Source organism: Pongo pygmaeus, chromosome 3 (assembly GCF_028885625.2).
Source record: "Pongo pygmaeus isolate AG05252 chromosome 3, NHGRI_mPonPyg2-v2.0_pri, whole genome shotgun sequence".
NCBI lineage: Eukaryota > Metazoa > Chordata > Mammalia > Primates > Hominidae > Pongo > Pongo pygmaeus.
Genome location: NC_072376.2, coordinates 77,478,426 through 77,499,296, shown reverse-complemented (window position 1 = coordinate 77,499,296; position 20,871 = coordinate 77,478,426).

Below are 20,871 nucleotides of genomic sequence, written 5' to 3'. Positions count from 1 at the left end.
AAAAACTAGACAGAAGCGTTCTGCGAAAGTTCTGTGTGATGAGTGCATTCAACTCAGAGACTCGAACGTTCCTTTTGATAGAACAGTTTTGAAACACTCCTTTTGTAGAATCTGCAAGTGTTTATTTGGAGCGCTTTCAGGCCTATGCTGGAAAAGGAAATATCTTCCCCTAAAAAGTAGATAGAAGCATTCTCAGAAACTTCTTGGTGATGTGTACATTGAACTCACAGTGTTGAACCTTTCTTTGGAGAGAGAAGTTTTGAAACACTCTTTTAGCAGAATCTTCAAGTGGATATATGGAGTTCCTTGAGGCCTACGCCGGAAAAGGAAATATCTTCCTGTAGAAACTAGGCAAAAGCATTCTCAGAAAGTTCCCTGTGCTTTGTGCATTCAACTCACAGAGTTCAACCTTCCTTTTGATAGAGCAGTTTTGAAACACTCTTTTTGTAGAATCTGCACGTGGATATTTGGAACGCTTTGAGGCCTATGCTTCAAAAGGAAATATCCTGGCATAGAAACGGGACGGAAGCATTCTCAGAAACTTCTTTGCGATGAGGGCCTTCAAGTCACAGAGTGAAACCTTCCTTTTGATAGGCCAGCTTTGAAACACTGCTTCTGTAGAATCCGCAAGTGGATGCTTGGAGCTCTTTGAGGCTTAGGCTGGAAAAGGTAATATCTTCATATACAAACTAGACAGAAGCATTCTCAGAAACTTCTGTGTCATGTGGGGATGGAACTCACAGAGTGGAACGTTCCTTTTCACAGAGCAGTTCTGCAACCCTCTTTTGTTGGAAACTGCACGTGGATGTTTGGTGCGATTGCGTCATCCAGTGGAAAAGGAAATACATTCAGACGAAAACTAGATAGAACCATTCTCAGAAACTTCTTGAGATGAGTGCATTCTACTCACAGAGTTGTACCTTCCTTTTGATAGAATAGTTTTGAAACACACTTTTTGTGCAAACCGCAAGTGGATAGTTGGAGCGCTTTGAGGCGTATGCTGCAAAACGAAATATCTTCACATAAAAACTAGACAGAAGCATTCTCAGAAACTTCTTTGTGATGTGCGCATTCAACTCACAGAGTTGAAGCTTCCTTTTCATATAGCACTTTTGAAACGCTCTGTTAGTAGAATCTGCAAGGGAATATTTGGAGTGCTACGAGGCCAACACTGGAAAAGGAAATACCTTCACATGCAAACCAGACGGAAGCATTCTCAGAAACTACCCTGTGGCTTATGCATCCAACTCACTGAGAGGAATCTTCCCTTTGAGAGCGCAGTTTGGAAACACTCTTTTTGCAGAATTTGCTAGGGGATGTTTGGAGCGATTTCAGGACTAGGCTGGAAAAGGAAATATCTTCACTTAAACACTAGACAGAAGCATTGTCAGAAACTTCGGTGTGATGAGTGCATTCAACTCACAGACCTGAACCTTCCTTTTGATAGAGCAGTTTTGGAACGCTCTTTTAGTAGCATCTGAAAGTGGATATTTGGAGCGCTTTGAGGCCAAGGCTGGAAAACGAAATATCATCACATAAAAACTAGACAGAAGCATTCTCAGAAACTTCTTTGTGATGAGTGGATTCAACTCACAGACTTGCACGTTCCTTTGGATAGGATAGTTTTGAAACACTCCTTTTGTAGAATCTGCGAGTGTTTATTTCGAACGCTTTGAGGCCCATGCTGGAAAAGGAAATATCTTCACCTAAAAACTAGACAGAAGCATTGTCAGAAACATCTTTGTGATGACTGCATTCAACTCACAGAGTTGAACCTACCTATTGATAGAGAAGTTTTGAAACACCCTTTTTGTAGAATCTGCAAGTGAATATTTGGAGCGATATGAGGCCTCTGCTGGGAAATGAAATATCTTCCCCTAAAAGCTAGACAGAAGCATACTCAGAAACGACTTGGCAATGTGTGCATCCAACTCACAGAGTTGAACATTCCTTTCCCTAGAGCAGTTTTGAAACGCTCTTTTAGTAGAATCTGAAAGTGGATATTTGGAGCGCTTTGAGGCCAGTGCTGGGCAACGAAATATCATCACAGAAAAACTAGACAGAAGCGTTCTGCGAAAGTTCTTTGTGATGAGTGCATTCAGCTCAGGGACTCGAACTTTCCTTTTGATAGAACAGTTTTGAAACACTCCTTTTGTAGAATCTGCAAGTGTTTATTTGGAGCGCTTTGAGGCCTATGCTGGAAAAGGAAATATCTTCCCCTAAAAAGTAGATAGAAGCATTCTCAGAAACCTCTTGGTGATGTGTACATTGAACTCACAGTGTTGAACCTTTCTTTGGATAGAGAAGTTTTGAAACACTCTTTTAGCAGAATCTTCAAGTGGATATATGGAGTTCCTTGAGGCCTACGCCGGAAAAGGAAATATCTTCCCGTAGAAACTAGGCAAAAGCATTCTCAGAAAGTTCCCTGTGCTTTGTGCATTCAACTCACAGAGTTCAACCTTCCTTTTGATAGAGCAGTTTTGAAACACTGTTTTTGTAGAATCTGCACGTGGATATTTGGAACGCTTTGAGGCCTATGCTTCAAAAGGAAATATCCTGGCATAGAAACGGGACAGAAGCATTCTCAGAAACTTCTTTGCGATGAGGGCCTTCAAGTCACAGAGTGAAACCTTCCTTTTGATAGGCCAGCTTTGAAACACTGCTTCTGTAGAATCCGCAAGTGGATGCTTGGAGCTCTTTGAGGCTTAGGCTGGAAAAGGTAATATCTTCATATACAAACTAGACAGAAGCATTCTCAGAAACTTCTGTGTCATGTGGGGATGGAACTCACAGAGTGGAGCATTCCTTTTCACAGAGCAGTTCTGCAACCCTCTTTTGGTGGAAACTGCACGTGGATGTTTGGTGCGATTGCGTCATCCAGTGGAAAAGGAAATACATTCAGACGAAAACTAGATAGAACCATTCTCAGAAACTTCTTGAGATGAGTGCATTCTACTCACAGAGTTGTACCTTCCTTTTGATAGAATAGTTTTGAAACACACTTTTTGTGCAAACCGCAAGTGGATAGTTGGAGCGCTTTGAGGCGTATGCTGCAAAACGAAATATCTTCACATAAAAACTAGACAGAAGCATTCTCAGAAACTTCTTTGTGATGTGCGCATTCAACTCACAGAGTTGAAGCTTCCTTTTCATATAGCACTTTTGAAACGCTCTGTTAGTAGAATCTGCAAGGGAATATTTGGAGTGCTACGAGGCCAACACTGGAAAAGGAAATACCTTCACATACAAACCAGATGGAAGCATTCTCAGAAACTACCCTGTGTTTTATGCATTCAACTCACTGAGAGGAATCTTCCCTTTGAGAGCGCAGTGTGGAAACACTCTTTTTGCAGAATTTGCTAGGGGATGTTTTGAGCGATTTCAGGACTAGGCTGGAAAAGGAAATATCTTCACTTAAACACTAGACAGAAGCATTGTCAGAAACTTCGGTGTGATGAGTGCATTCAACTCACAGACCTGAACCTTCCTTTTGATAGAGCAGTTTTGAAACGCTCTTTTAGTAGCATCTGAAAGTGGATATTTGGAGCGCTTTGAGGCCAAGGCTGGAAAACGAAATATCATCACATAAAAACTAGACAGAAGCATTCTCAGAAACTTCTTTGTGATGAGTGGATTCAACTCACAGACTTGCACGTTCCTTTGCATAGGATAGTTTTGAAACACTCCTTTTGTAGAATCTGCGAGTGTTTATTTCGAACGCTTTGAGGCCTATGCTGGAAAAGGAAATATCTTCACCTAAAAACTAGACGGAAGCATTGTCAGAAACATCTTTGTGATGACTGCATTCAACTCACAGAGTTGAACCTACCTATTGATAGAGAAGTTTTGAAACACCCTTTTTGTAGAATCTGCAAGTGAATATTTGGAGCGATATGAGGCCTCTGCTGGGAAATGAAATATCTTCCCCTAAAAGCTAGACAGAAGCATACTCAGAAACGACTTGGCAATGTGTGCATCCAACTCACAGAGTTGAACCTTCCTTTCCCTAGAGCAGTTTTGAAACACTCTTTTAGTAGAATCTGAAAGTGGGTATTTGGAGCGTTTTGAGGCCAGTGCTGGGCAACGAAATATCATCACAGAAAAACTAGACAGAAGCGTTCTGCGAAAGTTCTTTGTGATGAGTGCATTCAACTCAGAGACTCGAACGTTCCTTTTGATAGAACAGTTTTGAAACACTCCTTTTGTAGAATCTGCAAGTGTTTATTTGGAGCGCTTTCAGGCCTATGCTGGAAAAGGAAATATCTTCCCCTAAAAAGTAGATAGAAGCATTCTCAGAAACTTCTTGGTGATGTGTACATTGAACTCACAGTGTTGAACCTTTCTTTGGATAGAGAAGTTTTGAAACACTCTTTTAGCAGAATCTTCAAGTGGATATATGGAGTTCCTTGAGGCCTACGCCGGAAAAGGAAATATCTTCCCGTAGAAACTAGGCAAAAGCATTCTCAGAAAGTTCCCTGTGCTTTGTGCATTCAACTCACAGAGTTCAACCTTCCTTTTGATAGAGCAGTTTTGAAACACTCTTTTTGTAGAATCTGCACGTGGATATTTGGAACGCTTTGAGGCCTATGCTTCAAAAGGAAATATCCTGGCATAGAAACGGGACGGAAGCATTCTCAGAAACTTCTTTGCGATGAGAGCCTTCAAGTCACAGAGTGAAACCTTCCTTTTGATAGGCCAGCTTTGAAACACTGCTTCTGTAGAATCCGCAAGTGGATGCTTGGAGCTCTTTGAGGCTTAGGCTGGAAAAGGTAATATCTTCATATACAAACTAGACAGAAGCATTCTCAGAAACTTCTTTGTCATGTGGGGATGGAACTCACAGAGTGGAACATTCCTTTTCACAGAGCAGTTCTGCAACCCTCTTTTGGTGGAAACTGCACGTGGATGTTTGGTGCGATTGCGTCATCCAGTGGAAAAGGAAATACATTCAGACGAAAACTAGATAGAACCATTCTCAGAAACTTCTTGAGATGAGTGCATTCTACTCACAGAGTTGTACCTTCCTTTTGATAGAATAGTTTTGAAACACACTTTTTGTGCAAACCGCAAGTGGATAGTTGGAGCGCTTTGAGGCGTATGCTGCAAAACGAAATATCTTCACATACAAACTAGACAGAAGCATTCTCAGAAACTTCTTTGTGATGTGCGCATTCAACTCACAGAGTTGAAGCTTCCTTTTCATATAGCACTTTTGAAACGCTCTGTTAGTAGAATCTGCAAGGGAATATTTGGAGTGCTACGAGGCCAACACTGGAAAAGGAAATACCTTCACATGCAAACCAGACGGAAGCATTCTCAGAAACTACCCTGTGGCTTATGCATCCAACTCACTGAGAGGAATCTTCCCTTTGAGAGCGCAGTTTGGAAACACTCTTTTTGCAGAATTTGCTAGGGGATGTTTGGAGCGATTTCAGGACTAGGCTGGAAAAGGAAATATCTTCACTTAAACACTAGACAGAAGCATTGTCAGAAACTTCGGTGTGATGAGTGCATTCAACTCACAGACCTGAACCTTCCTTTTGATAGAGCAGTTTTGAAACGCTCTTTTAGTAGCATCTGAAAGTGGATATTTGGAGCGCTTTGAGGCCAAGGCTGGAAAACGAAATATCATCACATAAAAACTAGACAGAAGCATTCTCAGAAACTTCTTTGTGATGAGTGGATTCAACTCACAGACTTGCACGTTCCTTTGGATAGGATAGTTTTGAAACACTCCTTTTGTAGAATCTGCGAGTGTTTATTTCGAACGCTTTGAGGCCCATGCTGGAAAAGGAAATATCTTCACCTATAAACTAGACAGAAGCATTGTCAGAAACATCTTTGTGATGACTGCATTCAACTCACAGAGTTGAACCTACCTATTGATAGAGAAGTTTTGAAACACCCTTTTTGTAGAATCTGCAAGTGAATATTTGGAGCGATATGAGGCCTCTGCTGGGAAATGAAATATCTTCCCCTAAAAGCTAGACAGAAGCATACTCAGAAACGACTTGGCAATGTGTGCATCCAACTCACAGAGTTGAACCTTCCTTTCCGTAGAGCAGTTTTGAAACACTCTTTTAGTAGAATCTGAAAGTGGATATTTGGAGCGTTTTGAGGCCAGTGCTGGGCAACGAAATATCATCACAGAAAAACTAGACAGAAGCGTTCTGCGAAAGTTCTGTGTGATGAGTGCATTCAACTCAGAGACTCGAACGTTCCTTTTGATAGAACAGTTTTGAAACACTCCTTTTGTAGAATCTGCAAGTGTTTATTTGGAGCGCTTTCAGGCCTATGCTGGAAAAGGAAATATCTTCCCCTAAAAAGTAGATAGAAGCATTCTCAGAAACTTCTTGGTGATGTGTACATTGAACTCACAGTGTTGAACCTTTCTTTGGAGAGAGAAGTTTTGAAACACTCTTTTAGCAGAATCTTCAAGTGGATATATGGAGTTCCTTGAGGCCTACGCCGGAAAAGGAAATATCTTCCTGTAGAAACTAGGCAAAAGCATTCTCAGAAAGTTCCCTGTGCTTTGTGCATTCAACTCACAGAGTTCAACCTTCCTTTTGATAGAGCAGTTTTGAAACACTCTTTTTGTAGAATCTGCACGTGGATATTTGGAACGCTTTGAGGCCTATGCTTCAAAAGGAAATATCCTGGCATAGAAACGGGACGGAAGCATTCTCAGAAACTTCTTTGCGATGAGGGCCTTCAAGTCACAGAGTGAAACCTTCCTTTTGATAGGCCAGCTTTGAAACACTGCTTCTGTAGAATCCGCAAGTGGATGCTTGGAGCTCTTTGAGGCTTAGGCTGGAAAAGGTAATATCTTCATATACAAACTAGACAGAAGCATTCTCAGAAACTTCTGTGTCATGTGGGGATGGAACTCACAGAGTGGAGCATTCCTTTTCACAGAGCAGTTCTGCAACCCTCTTTTGGTGGAAACTGCACGTGGATGTTTGGTGCGATTGCGTCATCCAGTGGAAAAGGAAATACATTCAGACGAAAACTAGATAGAACCATTCTCAGAAACTTCTTGAGATGAGTGCATTCTACTCACAGAGTTGTACCTTCCTTTTGATAGAATAGTTTTGAAACACACTTTTTGTGCAAACCGCAAGTGGATAGTTGGAGCGCTTTGAGGCGTATGCTGCAAAACGAAATATCTTCACATAAAAACTAGACAGAAGCATTCTCAGAAACTTCTTTGTGATGTGCGCATTCAACTCACAGAGTTGAAGCTTCCTTTTCATATAGCACTTTTGAAACGCTCTGTTAGTAGAATCTGCAAGGGAATATTTGGAGTGCTACGAGGCCAACACTGGAAAAGGAAATACCTTCACATACAAACCAGATGGAAGCATTCTCAGAAACTACCCTGTGTTTTATGCATTCAACTCACTGAGAGGAATCTTCCCTTTGAGAGCGCAGTGTGGAAACACTCTTTTTGCAGAATTTGCTAGGGGATGTTTTGAGCGATTTCAGGACTAGGCTGGAAAAGGAAATATCTTCACTTAAACACTAGACAGAAGCATTGTCAGAAACTTCGGTGTGATGAGTGCATTCAACTCACAGACCTGAACCTTCCTTTTGATAGAGCAGTTTTGAAACGCTCTTTTAGTAGCATCTGAAAGTGGATATTTGGAGCGCTTTGAGGCCAAGGCTGGAAAACGAAATATCATCACATAAAAACTAGACAGAAGCATTCTCAGAAACTTCTTTGTGATGAGTGGATTCAACTCACAGACTTGCACGTTCCTTTGCATAGGATAGTTTTGAAACACTCCTTTTGTAGAATCTGCGAGTGTTTATTTCGAACGCTTTGAGGCCTATGCTGGAAAAGGAAATATCTTCACCTAAAAACTAGACGGAAGCATTGTCAGAAACATCTTTGTGATGACTGCATTCAACTCACAGAGTTGAACCTACCTATTGATAGAGAAGTTTTGAAACACCCTTTTTGTAGAATCTGCAAGTGAATATTTGGAGCGATATGAGGCCTCTGCTGGGAAATGAAATATCTTCCCCTAAAAGCTAGACAGAAGCATACTCAGAAACGACTTGGCAATGTGTGCATCCAACTCACAGAGTTGAACCTTCCTTTCCGTAGAGCAGTTTTGAAACACTCTTTTAGTAGAATCTGAAAGTGGATATTTGGAGCGTTTTGAGGCCAGTGCTGGGCAACGAAATATCATCACAGAAAAACTAGACAGAAGCGTTCTGCGAAAGTTCTGTGTGATGAGTGCATTCAACTCAGAGACTCGAACGTTCCTTTTGATAGAACAGTTTTGAAACACTCCTTTTGTAGAATCTGCAAGTGTTTATTTGGAGCGCTTTCAGGCCTATGCTGGAAAAGGAAATATCTTCCCCTAAAAAGTAGATAGAAGCATTCTCAGAAACTTCTTGGTGATGTGTACATTGAACTCACAGTGTTGAACCTTTCTTTGGAGAGAGAAGTTTTGAAACACTCTTTTAGCAGAATCTTCAAGTGGATATATGGAGTTCCTTGAGGCCTACGCCGGAAAAGGAAATATCTTCCTGTAGAAACTAGGCAAAAGCATTCTCAGAAAGTTCCCTGTGCTTTGTGCATTCAACTCACAGAGTTCAACCTTCCTTTTGATAGAGCAGTTTTGAAACACTCTTTTTGTAGAATCTGCACGTGGATATTTGGAACGCTTTGAGGCCTATGCTTCAAAAGGAAATATCCTGGCATAGAAACGGGACGGAAGCATTCTCAGAAACTTCTTTGCGATGAGGGCCTTCAAGTCACAGAGTGAAACCTTCCTTTTGATAGGCCAGCTTTGAAACACTGCTTCTGTAGAATCCGCAAGTGGATGCTTGGAGCTCTTTGAGGCTTAGGCTGGAAAAGGTAATATCTTCATATACAAACTAGACAGAAGCATTCTCAGAAACTTCTGTGTCATGTGGGGATGGAACTCACAGAGTGGAACATTCCTTTTCACAGAGCAGTTCTGCAACCCTCTTTTGTTGGAAACTGCACGTGGATGTTTGGTGCGATTGCGTCATCCAGTGGAAAAGGAAATACATTCAGACGAAAACTAGATAGAACCATTCTCAGAAACTTCTTGAGATGAGTGCATTCTACTCACAGAGTTGTACCTTCCTTTTGATAGAATAGTTTTGAAACACACTTTTTGTGCAAACCGCAAGTGGATAGTTGGAGCGCTTTGAGGCGTATGCTGCAAAACGAAATATCTTCACATAAAAACTAGACAGAAGCATTCTCAGAAACTTCTTTGTGATGTGCGCATTCAACTCACAGAGTTGAAGCTTCCTTTTCATATAGCACTTTTGAAACGCTCTGTTAGTAGAATCTGCAAGGGAATATTTGGAGTGCTACGAGGCCAACACTGGAAAAGGAAATACCTTCACATGCAAACCAGACGGAAGCATTCTCAGAAACTACCCTGTGGCTTATGCATCCAACTCACTGAGAGGAATCTTCCCTTTGAGAGCGCAGTTTGGAAACACTCTTTTTGCAGAATTTGCTAGGGGATGTTTGGAGCGATTTCAGGACTAGGCTGGAAAAGGAAATATCTTCACTTAAACACTAGACAGAAGCATTGTCAGAAACTTCGGTGTGATGAGTGCATTCAACTCACAGACCTGAACCTTCCTTTTGATAGAGCAGTTTTGAAACGCTCTTTTAGTAGCATCTGAAAGTGGATATTTGGAGCGCTTTGAGGCCAAGGCTGGAAAACGAAATATCATCACATAAAAACTAGACAGAAGCATTCTCAGAAACTTCTTTGTGATGAGTGGATTCAACTCACAGACTTGCACGTTCCTTTGGATAGGATAGTTTTGAAACACTCCTTTTGTAGAATCTGCGAGTGTTTATTTCGAACGCTTTGAGGCCCATGCTGGAAAAGGAAATATCTTCACCTAAAAACTAGACAGAAGCATTGTCAGAAACATCTTTGTGATGACTGCATTCAACTCACAGAGTTGAACCTACCTATTGATAGAGAAGTTTTGAAACACCCTTTTTGTAGAATCTGCAAGTGAATATTTGGAGCGATATGAGGCCTCTGCTGGGAAATGAAATATCTTCCCCTAAAAGCTAGACAGAAGCATACTCAGAAACGACTTGGCAATGTGTGCATCCAACTCACAGAGTTGAACATTCCTTTCCCTAGAGCAGTTTTGAAACGCTCTTTTAGTAGAATCTGAAAGTGGATATTTGGAGCGCTTTGAGGCCAGTGCTGGGCAACGAAATATCATCACAGAAAAACTAGACAGAAGCGTTCTGCGAAAGTTCTTTGTGATGAGTGCATTCAGCTCAGGGACTCGAACGTTCCTTTTGATAGAACAGTTTTGAAACACTCCTTTTGTAGAATCTGCAAGTGTTTATTTGGAGCGCTTTGAGGCCTATGCTGGAAAAGGAAATATCTTCCCCTAAAAAGTAGATAGAAGCATTCTCAGAAACCTCTTGGTGATGTGTACATTGAACTCACAGTGTTGAACCTTTCTTTGGATAGAGAAGTTTTGAAACACTCTTTTAGCAGAATCTTCAAGTGGATATATGGAGTTCCTTGAGGCCTACGCCGGAAAAGGAAATATCTTCCCGTAGAAACTAGGCAAAAGCATTCTCAGAAAGTTCCCTGTGCTTTGTGCATTCAACTCACAGAGTTCAACCTTCCTTTTGATAGAGCAGTTTTGAAACACTGTTTTTGTAGAATCTGCACGTGGATATTTGGAACGCTTTGAGGCCTATGCTTCAAAAGGAAATATCCTGGCATAGAAACGGGACAGAAGCATTCTCAGAAACTTCTTTGCGATGAGGGCCTTCAAGTCACAGAGTGAAACCTTCCTTTTGATAGGCCAGCTTTGAAACACTGCTTCTGTAGAATCCGCAAGTGGATGCTTGGAGCTCTTTGAGGCTTAGGCTGGAAAAGGTAATATCTTCATATACAAACTAGACAGAAGCATTCTCAGAAACTTCTGTGTCATGTGGGGATGGAACTCACAGAGTGGAGCATTCCTTTTCACAGAGCAGTTCTGCAACCCTCTTTTGGTGGAAACTGCACGTGGATGTTTGGTGCGATTGCGTCATCCAGTGGAAAAGGAAATACATTCAGACGAAAACTAGATAGAACCATTCTCAGAAACTTCTTGAGATGAGTGCATTCTACTCACAGAGTTGTACCTTCCTTTTGATAGAATAGTTTTGAAACACACTTTTTGTGCAAACCGCAAGTGGATAGTTGGAGCGCTTTGAGGCGTATGCTGCAAAACGAAATATCTTCACATAAAAACTAGACAGAAGCATTCTCAGAAACTTGTTTGTGATGTGCGCATTCAACTCACAGAGTTGAAGCTTCCTTTTCATATAGCACTTTTGAAACGCTCTGTTAGTAGAATCTGCAAGGGAATATTTGGAGTGCTACGAGGCCAACACTGGAAAAGGAAATACCTTCACATGCAAACCAGACGGAAGCATTCTCAGAAACTACCCTGTGGCTTATGCATCCAACTCACTGAGAGGAATCTTCCCTTTGAGAGCGCAGTTTGGAAACACTCTTTTTGCAGAATTTGCTAGGGGATGTTTGGAGCGATTTCAGGACTAGGCTGGAAAAGGAAATATCTTCACTTAAACACTAGACAGAAGCATTGTCAGAAACTTCGGTGTGATGAGTGCATTCAACTCACAGACCTGAACCTTCCTTTTGATAGAGCAGTTTTGAAACGCTCTTTTAGTAGCATCTGAAAGTGGATATTTGGAGCGCTTTGAGGCCAAGGCTGGAAAACGAAATATCATCACATAAAAACTAGACAGAAGCATTCTCAGAAACTTCTTTGTGATGAGTGGATTCAACTCACAGACTTGCACGTTCCTTTGCATAGGATAGTTTTGAAACACTCCTTTTGTAGAATCTGCGAGTGTTTATTTCGAACGCTTTGAGGCCTATGCTGGAAAAGGAAATATCTTCACCTAAAAACTAGACAGAAGGATTGTCAGAAACATCTTTGTGATGACTGCATTCAACTCACAGAGTTGAACCTACCTATTGATAGAGAAGTTTTGAAACACCCTTTTTGTAGAATCTGCAAGTGAATATTTGGAGCGATATGAGGCCTCTGCTGGGAAATGAAATATCTTCCCCTAAAAGCTAGACAGAAGCATACTCAGAAACGACTTGGCAATGTGTGCATCCAACTCACAGAGTTGAACCTTCCTTTCCCTAGAGCAGTTTTGAAACACTCTTTTAGTAGAATCTGAAAGTGGATATTTGGAGCGCTTTGAGGCCAGTGCTGGGAAACGAAATATCATCACAGCAAAACTAGACAGAAGCGTTCTGCGAAAGTTCTTTGTGATGAGTGCATTCAACTCAGGGACTCGAACGTTCCTTTTGATAGAACAGTTTTGAAACACTCCTTTTGTAGAATCTGCAAGTGTTTATTTGGAGCGCTTTCAGCCCTATGCTGGAAAAGGAAATATCTTCCCCTAAAAACTAGATAGAAGCATTCTCAGAAACTTCTTGGTGATGTGTACATTGAACTCACAGTGTTGAACCTTTCTTTGGATAGAGAAGTTTTGAAACACTCTTTTAGCAGAATCTTCAAGTGGATATATGGAGTTCCTTGAGGCCTACGCCGGAAAAGGAAATATCTTCCCGTAGAAACTAGGCAAAAGCATTCTCAGAAAGTTCCCTGTGCTTTGTGCATTCAACTCACAGAGTTCAACCTTCCTTTTGATAGAGCAGTTTTGAAACACTCTTTTTGTAGAATCTGCACGTGGATATTTGGAACGCTTTGAGGCCTATGCTTCAAAAGGAAATATCCTGGCATAGAAACGGGACGGAAGCATTCTCAGAAACTTCTTTGCGATGAGGGCCTTCAAGTCACAGAGTGAAACCTTCCTTTTGATAGGCCAGCTTTGAAACACTGCTTCTGTAGAATCCGCAAGTGGATGCTTGGAGCTCTTTGAGGCTTAGGCTGGAAAAGGTAATATCTTCATATACAAACTAGACAGAAGCATTCTCAGAAACTTCTTTGTCATGTGGGGATGGAACTCACAGAGTGGAACATTCCTTTTCGCAGAGAAGTTCTGCAACCCTCTTTTGGTGGAAACTGCACGTGGATGTTTGGTGCGATTGCGTCATCCAGTGGAAAAGGAAATACATTCAGACGAAAACTAGATAGAACCATTCCCAGAAACTTCTTGAGATGAGTGCATTCTACTCACAGAGTTGTACCTTCCTTTTGATAGAATAGTTTTGAAACACACTTTTTGTGCAAACCGCAAGTGGATAGTTGGAGCGCTTTGAGGCGTATGCTGCAAAACGAAATATCTTCACATAAAAACTAGACAGAAGCATTCTCAGAAACTTGTTTGTGATGTGCGCATTCAACTCACAGAGTTGAAGCTTCCTTTTCATATAGCACTTTTGAAACGCTCTGTTAGTAGAATCTGCAAGGGAATATTTGGAGTGCTACGAGGCCAACACTGGAAAAGGAAATACCTTCACATGCAAACCAGACGGAAGCATTCTCAGAAACTACCCTGTGGCTTATGCATCCAACTCACTGAGAGGAATCTTCCCTTTGAGAGCGCAGTTTGGAAACACTCTTTTTGCAGAATTTGCTAGGGGATGTTTGGAGCGATTTCAGGACTAGGCTGGAAAAGGAAATATCTTCACTTAAACACTAGACAGAAGCATTGTCAGAAACTTCGGTGTGATGAGTGCATTCAACTCACAGACCTGAACCTTCCTTTTGATAGAGCAGTTTTGAAACGCTCTTTTAGTAGCATCTGAAAGTGGATATTTGGAGCGCTTTGAGGCCAAGGCTGGAAAACGAAATATCATCACATAAAAACTAGACAGAAGCATTCTCAGAAACTTCTTTGTGATGAGTGGATTCAACTCACAGACTTGCACGTTCCTTTGGATAGGATAGTTTTGAAACACTCCTTTTGTAGAATCTGTGAGTGTTTATTTCGAACGCTTTGAGGCCCATGCTGGAAAAGGAAATATCTTCACCTAAAAACTAGACAGAAGCATTGTCAGAAACATCTTTGTGATGACTGCATTCAACTCACAGAGTTGAACCTACCTATTGATAGAGAAGTTTTGAAACACCCTTTTTGTAGAATCTGCAAGTGAATATTTGGAGCGATATGAGGCCTCTGCTGGGAAATGAAATATCTTCCCCTAAAAGCTAGACAGAAGCATACTCAGAAACGACTTGGCAATGTGTGCATCCAACTCACAGAGTTGAACCTTCCTTTCCCTAGAGCAGTTTTGAAACACTCTTTTAGTAGAATCTGAAAGTGGATATTTGGAGCGCTTTGAGGCCAGTGCTGGGAAACGAAATATCATCACAGCAAAACTAGACAGAAGCGTTCTGCGAAAGTTCTTTGTGATGAGTGCATTCAACTCAGGGACTCGAACGTTCCTTTTGATAGAACAGTTTTGAAACACTCCTTTTGTAGAATCTGCAAGTGTTTATTTGGAGCGCTTTCAGCCCTATGCTGGAAAAGGAAATATCTTCCCCTAAAAACTAGATAGAAGCATTCTCAGAAACTTCTTGGTGATGTGTACATTGAACTCACAGTGTTGAACCTTTCTTTGGATAGAGAAGTTTTGAAACACTCTTTTAGCAGAATCTTCAAGTGGATATATGGAGTTCCTTGAGGCCTACGCCGGAAAAGGAAATATCTTCCCGTAGAAACTAGGCAAAAGCATTCTCAGAAAGTTCCCTGTGCTTTGTGCATTCAACTCACAGAGTTCAACCTTCCTTTTGATAGAGCAGTTTTGAAACACTCTTTTTGTAGAATCTGCACGTGGATATTTGGAACGCTTTGAGGCCTATGCTTCAAAAGGAAATATCCTGGCATAGAAACGGGACGGAAGCATTCTCAGAAACTTCTTTGCGATGAGGGCCTTCAAGTCACAGAGTGAAACCTTCCTTTTGATAGGCCAGCTTTGAAACACTGCTTCTGTAGAATCCGCAAGTGGATGCTTGGAGCTCTTTGAGGCTTAGGCTGGAAAAGGTAATATCTTCATATACAAACTAGACAGAAGCATTCTCAGAAACTTCTTTGTCATGTGGGGATGGAACTCACAGAGTGGAACATTCCTTTTCGCAGAGAAGTTCTGCAACCCTCTTTTGGTGGAAACTGCACGTGGATGTTTGGTGCGATTGCGTCATCCAGTGGAAAAGGAAATACATTCAGACGAAAACTAGATAGAACCATTCCCAGAAACTTCTTGAGATGAGTGCATTCTACTCACAGAGTTGTACCTTCCTTTTGATAGAATAGTTTTGAAACACACTTTTTGTGCAAACCGCAAGTGGATAGTTGGAGCGCTTTGAGGCGTATGCTGCAAAACGAAATATCTTCACATAAAAACTAGACAGAAGCATTCTCAGAAACTTCTTTGTGATGTGCGCATTCAACTCACAGAGTTGAAGCTTCCTTTTCATATAGCACTTTTGAAACGCTCTGTTAGTAGAATCTGCAAGGGAATATTTGGAGTGCTACGAGGCCAACACTGGAAAAGGAAATACCTTCACATGCAAACCAGACGGAAGCATTCTCAGAAACTACCCTGTGCTTTATGCATCCAACTCACTGAGAGGAATCTTCCCTTTGAGAGCGCAGTTTGGAAACACTCTTTTTGCAGAATTTGCTAGGGGATGTTTGGAGCGATTTCAGGACTAGGCTGGAAAAGGAAATATCTTCACTTAAACACTAGACAGAAGCATTGTCAGAAACTTCGGTGTGATGAGTGCATTCAACTCACAGACCTGAACCTTCCTTTTGATAGAGCAGTTTTGAAACGCTCTTTTAGTAGCATCTGAAAGTGGATATTTGGAGCGCTTTGAGGCCAAGGCTGGAAAACGAAATATCATCACATAAAAACTAGACAGAAGCATTCTCAGAAACTTCTTTGTGATGAGTGGATTCAACTCACAGACTTGCACGTTCCTTTGCATAGGATAGTTTTGAAACACTCCTTTTGTAGAATCTGCGAGTGTTTATTTCGAACGCTTTGAGGCCTATGCTGGAAAAGGAAATATCTTCACCTAAAAACTAGACAGAAGGATTGTCAGAAACATCTTTGTGATGACTGCATTCAACTCACAGAGTTGAACCTACCTATTGATAGAGAAGTTTTGAAACACCCTTTTTGTAGAATCTGCAAGTGAATATTTGGAGCGATATGAGGCCTCTGCTGGGAAATGAAATATCTTCCCCTAAAAGCTAGACAGAAGCATACTCAGAAACGACTTGGCAATGTGTGCATCCAACTCACAGAGTTGAACCTTCCTTTCCCTAGAGCAGTTTTGAAACACTCTTTTAGTAGAATCTGAAAGTGGATATTTGGAGCGCTTTGAGGCCAGTGCTGGGAAACGAAATGTCATCACGGCAAAACTAGACAGAAGCGTTCTGCGAAAGTTCTTTGTGATGAGTGCATTCAACTCAGGGACTCGAACGTTCCTTTTGATAGAACAGTTTTGAAACACTCCTTTTGTAGAATCTGCAAGTGTTTATTTGGAGCGCTTTCAGGCCTATGCTGGAAAAGGAAATATCTTCCCCTAAAAAGTAGATAGAAGCATTCTCAGAAACTTCTTGGTGATGTGTACATTGAACTCACAGTGTTGAACCTTTCTTTGGATAGAGAAGTTTTGAAACACTCTTTTAGCAGAATCTTCAAGTGGATATATGGAGTTCCTTGAGGCCTACGCCGGAAAAGGAAATATCTTCCCGTAGAAACTAGGCAAAAGCATTCTCAGAAAGTTCCCTGTGCTTTGTGCATTCAACTCACAGAGTTCAACCTTCCTTTTGATAGAGCAGTTTTGAAACACTCTTTTTGTAGAATCTGCACGTGGATATTTGGAACGCTTTGAGGCCTATGCTTCAAAAGGAAATATCCTGGCATAGAAACGGGACGGAAGCATTCTCAGAAACTTCTTTGCGATGAGGGCCTTCAAGTCATAGAGTGAAACCTTCCTTTTGATAGGCCAGCTTTGAAACACTGCTTCTGTAGAATCCGCAAGTGGATGCTTGGAGCTCTTTGAGGCTTAGGCTGGAAAAGGTAATATCTTCATATACAAACTAGACAGAAGCATTCTCAGAAACTTCTTTGTCATGTGGGGATGGAACTCACAGAGTGGAACATTCCTTTTCGCAGAGAAGTTCTGCAACCCTCTTTTGGTGGAAACTGCACGTGGATGTTTGGTGCGATTGCGTCATCCAGTGGAAAAGGAAATACATTCAGACGAAAACTAGATAGAACCATTCCCAGAAACTTCTTGAGATGAGTGCATTCTACTCACAGAGTTGTACCTTCCTTTTGATAGAATAGTTTTGAAACACACTTTTTGTGCAAACCGCAAGTGGATAGTTGGAGCGCTTTGAGGCGTATGCTGCAAAACGAAATATCTTCACATACAAACTAGACAGAAGCATTCTCAGAAACTTCTTTGTGATGTGCGCATTCAACTCACAGAGTTGAAGCTTCCTTTTCATATAGCACTTTTGAAACGCTCTGTTAGTAGAATCTGCAAGGGAATATTTGGAGTGCTACGAGGCCAACACTGGAAAAGGAAATACCTTCACATGCAAACCAGACGGAAGCATTCTCAGAAACTACCCTGTGCTTTATGCATCCAACTCACTGAGAGGAATCTTCCCTTTGAGAGCGCAGTTTGGAAACACTCTTTTTGCAGAATTTGCTAGGGGATGTTTGGAGCGATTTCAGGACTAGGCTGGAAAAGGAAATATCTTCACTTAAACACTAGACAGAAGCATTGTCAGAAACTTCGGTGTGATGAGTGCATTCAACTCACAGACCTGAACCTTCCTTTTGATAGAGCAGTTTTGAAACGCTCTTTTAGTAGCATCTGAAAGTGGATATTTGGAGCGCTTTGAGGCCAAGGCTGGAAAACGAAATATCATCACATAAAAACTAGACAGAAGCATTCTCAGAAACTTCTTTGTGATGAGTGGATTCAACTCACAGACTTGCACGTTCCTTTGCATAGGATAGTTTTGAAACACTCCTTTTGTAGAATCTGCGAGTGTTTATTTCGAACGCTTTGAGGCCTATGCTGGAAAAGGAAATATCTTCACCTAAAAACTAGACAGAAGCATTGTCAGAAACATCTTTGTGATGACTGCATTCAACTCACAGAGTTGAACCTACCTATTGATAGAGAAGTTTTGAAACACCCTTTTTGTAGAATCTGCAAGTGAATATTTGGAGCGATATGAGGCCTCTGCTGGGAAATGAAATATCTTCCCCTAAAAGCTAGACAGAAGCATACTCAGAAACGACTTGGCAATGTGTGCATCCAACTCACAGAGTTGAACCTTCCTTTCCCTAGAGCAGTTTTGAAACACTCTTTTAGTAGAATCTGAAAGTGGATATTTGGAGCGTTTTGAGGCCAGTGCTGGGCAACGAAATATCATCACAGAAAAACTAGACAGAAGCGTTCTGCGAAAGTTCTTTGTGATGAGTGCATTCAACTCAGAGACTCGAACGTTCCTTTTGATAGAACAGTTTTGAAACACTCCTTTTGTAGAATCTGCAAGTGTTTATTTGGAGCGCTTTCAGCCCTATGCTGGAAAAGGAAATATCTTCCCCTAAAAAGTAGATAGAAGCATTCTCAGAAACTTCTTGGTGATGTGTACATTGAACTCACAGTGTTGAACCTTTCTTTGGATAGAGAAGTTTTGAAACACTCTTTTAGCAGAATCTTCAAGTGGATATATGGAGTTCCTTGAGGCCTACGCCGGAAAAGGAAATATCTTCCCGTAGAAACTAGGCAAAAGCATTCTCAGAAAGTTCCCTGTGCTTTGTGCATTCAACTCACAGAGTTCAACCTTCCTTTTGATAGAGCAGTTTTGAAACACTTTTTTGTAGAATCTGCACGTGGATATTTGGAACGCTTTGAGGCCTATGCTTCAAAAGGAAATATCCTGGCATAGAAACGGGACGGAAGCATTCTCAGAAACTTCTTTGCGATGAGGGCCTTCAAGTCACAGAGTGAAACCTTCCTTTTGATAGGCCAGCTTTGAAACACTGCTTCTGTAGAATCCGCAAGTGGATGCTTGGAGCTCTTTGAGGCTTAGGCTGGAAAAGGTAATATCTTCATATACAAACTAGACAGAAGCATTCTCAGAAACTTCTTTGTCATGTGGGGATGGAACTCACAGAGTGGAACATTCCTTTTCGCAGAGAAGTTCTGCAACCCTCTTTTGGTGGAAACTGCACGTGGATGTTTGGTGCGATTGCGTCATCCAGTGGAAAAGGAAATACATTCAGACGAAAACTAGATAGAACCATTCCCAGAAACTTCTTGAGATGAGTGCATTCTACTCACAGAGTTGTACCTTCCTTTTGATAGAATAGTTTTGAAACACACTTTTTGTGCAAACCGCAAGTGGATAGTTGGAGCGCTTTGAGGCGTATGCTGCAAAACGAAATATCTTCACATAAAAACTAGACAGAAGCATTCTCAGAAACTTCTTTGTGATGTGCGCATTCAACTCACAGAGTTGAAGCTTCCTTTTCATATAGCACTTTTGAAACGCTCTGTTAGTAGAATCTGCAAGGGAATATTTGGAGTGCTACGAGGCCAACACTGGAAAAGGAAATACCTTCACATGCAAACCAGACGGAAGCATTCTCAGAAACTACCCTGTGCTTTATGCATCCAACTCACTGAGAGGAATCTTCCCTTTGAGAGCGCAGTTTGGAAACACTCTTTTTGCAGAATTTGCTAGGGGATGTTTGGAGCGATTTCAGGACTAGGCTGGAAAAGGAAATATCTTCACTTAAACACTAGACAGAAGCATTGTCAGAAACTTCGGTGTGATGAGTGCATTCAACTCACAGACCTGAACCTTCCTTTTGATAGAGCAGTTTTGAAACGCTCTTTTAGTAGCATCTGAAAGTGGATATTTGGAGCGCTTTGAGGCCAAGGCTGGAAAACGAAATATCATCACATAAAAACTAGACAGAAGCATTCTCAGAAACTTCTTTGTGATGAGTGGATTCAACTCACAGACTTGCACGTTCCTTTGCATAGGATAGTTTTGAAACACTCCTTTTGTAGAATCTGCGAGTGTTTATTTCGAACGCTTTGAGGCCTATGCTGGAAAAGGAAATATCTTCACCTAAAAACTAGACAGAAGCATTGTCAGAAACATCTTTGTGATGACTGCATTCAACTCACAGAGTTGAACCTACCTATTGATAGAGAAGTTTTGAAACACCCTTTTTGTAGAATCTGCAAGTGAATATTTGGAGCGATATGAGGCCTCTGCTGGGAAATGAAATATCTTCCCCTAAAAGCTAGACAGAAGCATACTCAGAAACGACTTGGCAATGTGTGCATCCAACTCACAGAGTTGAACCTTCCTTTCCCTAGAGCAGTTTTGAAACACTCTTTTAGTAGAATCTGAAAGTGGATATTTGGAGCGTTTTGAGGCCAGTGCTGGGCAATGAAATATCATCACAGAAAAACTAGACAGAAGCGTTCTGCGAAAGTTCTTTGTGATGAGTGCATTCAACTCAGGGACTCGAACGTTCCTTTTGATAGAACAGTTTTGAAACACTCCTTTTGTAGAATCTGCAAGTGTTTATTTGGAGCGCTTTCAGCCCTATGCTGGAAAAGGAAATATCTTCCCCTAAAAAGTAGATAGAAGCATTCTCAGAAACTTCTTGGTGATGTGTACATTGAACTCACAGTGTTGAACCTTTCTTTGGATAGAGAAGTTTTGAAACACTCTTTTAGCAGAATCTTCAAGTGGATATATGGAGTTCCTTGAGGCCTACGCCGGAAAAGGAAATATCTTCCCGTAGAAACTAGGCAAAAGCATTCTCAGAAAGT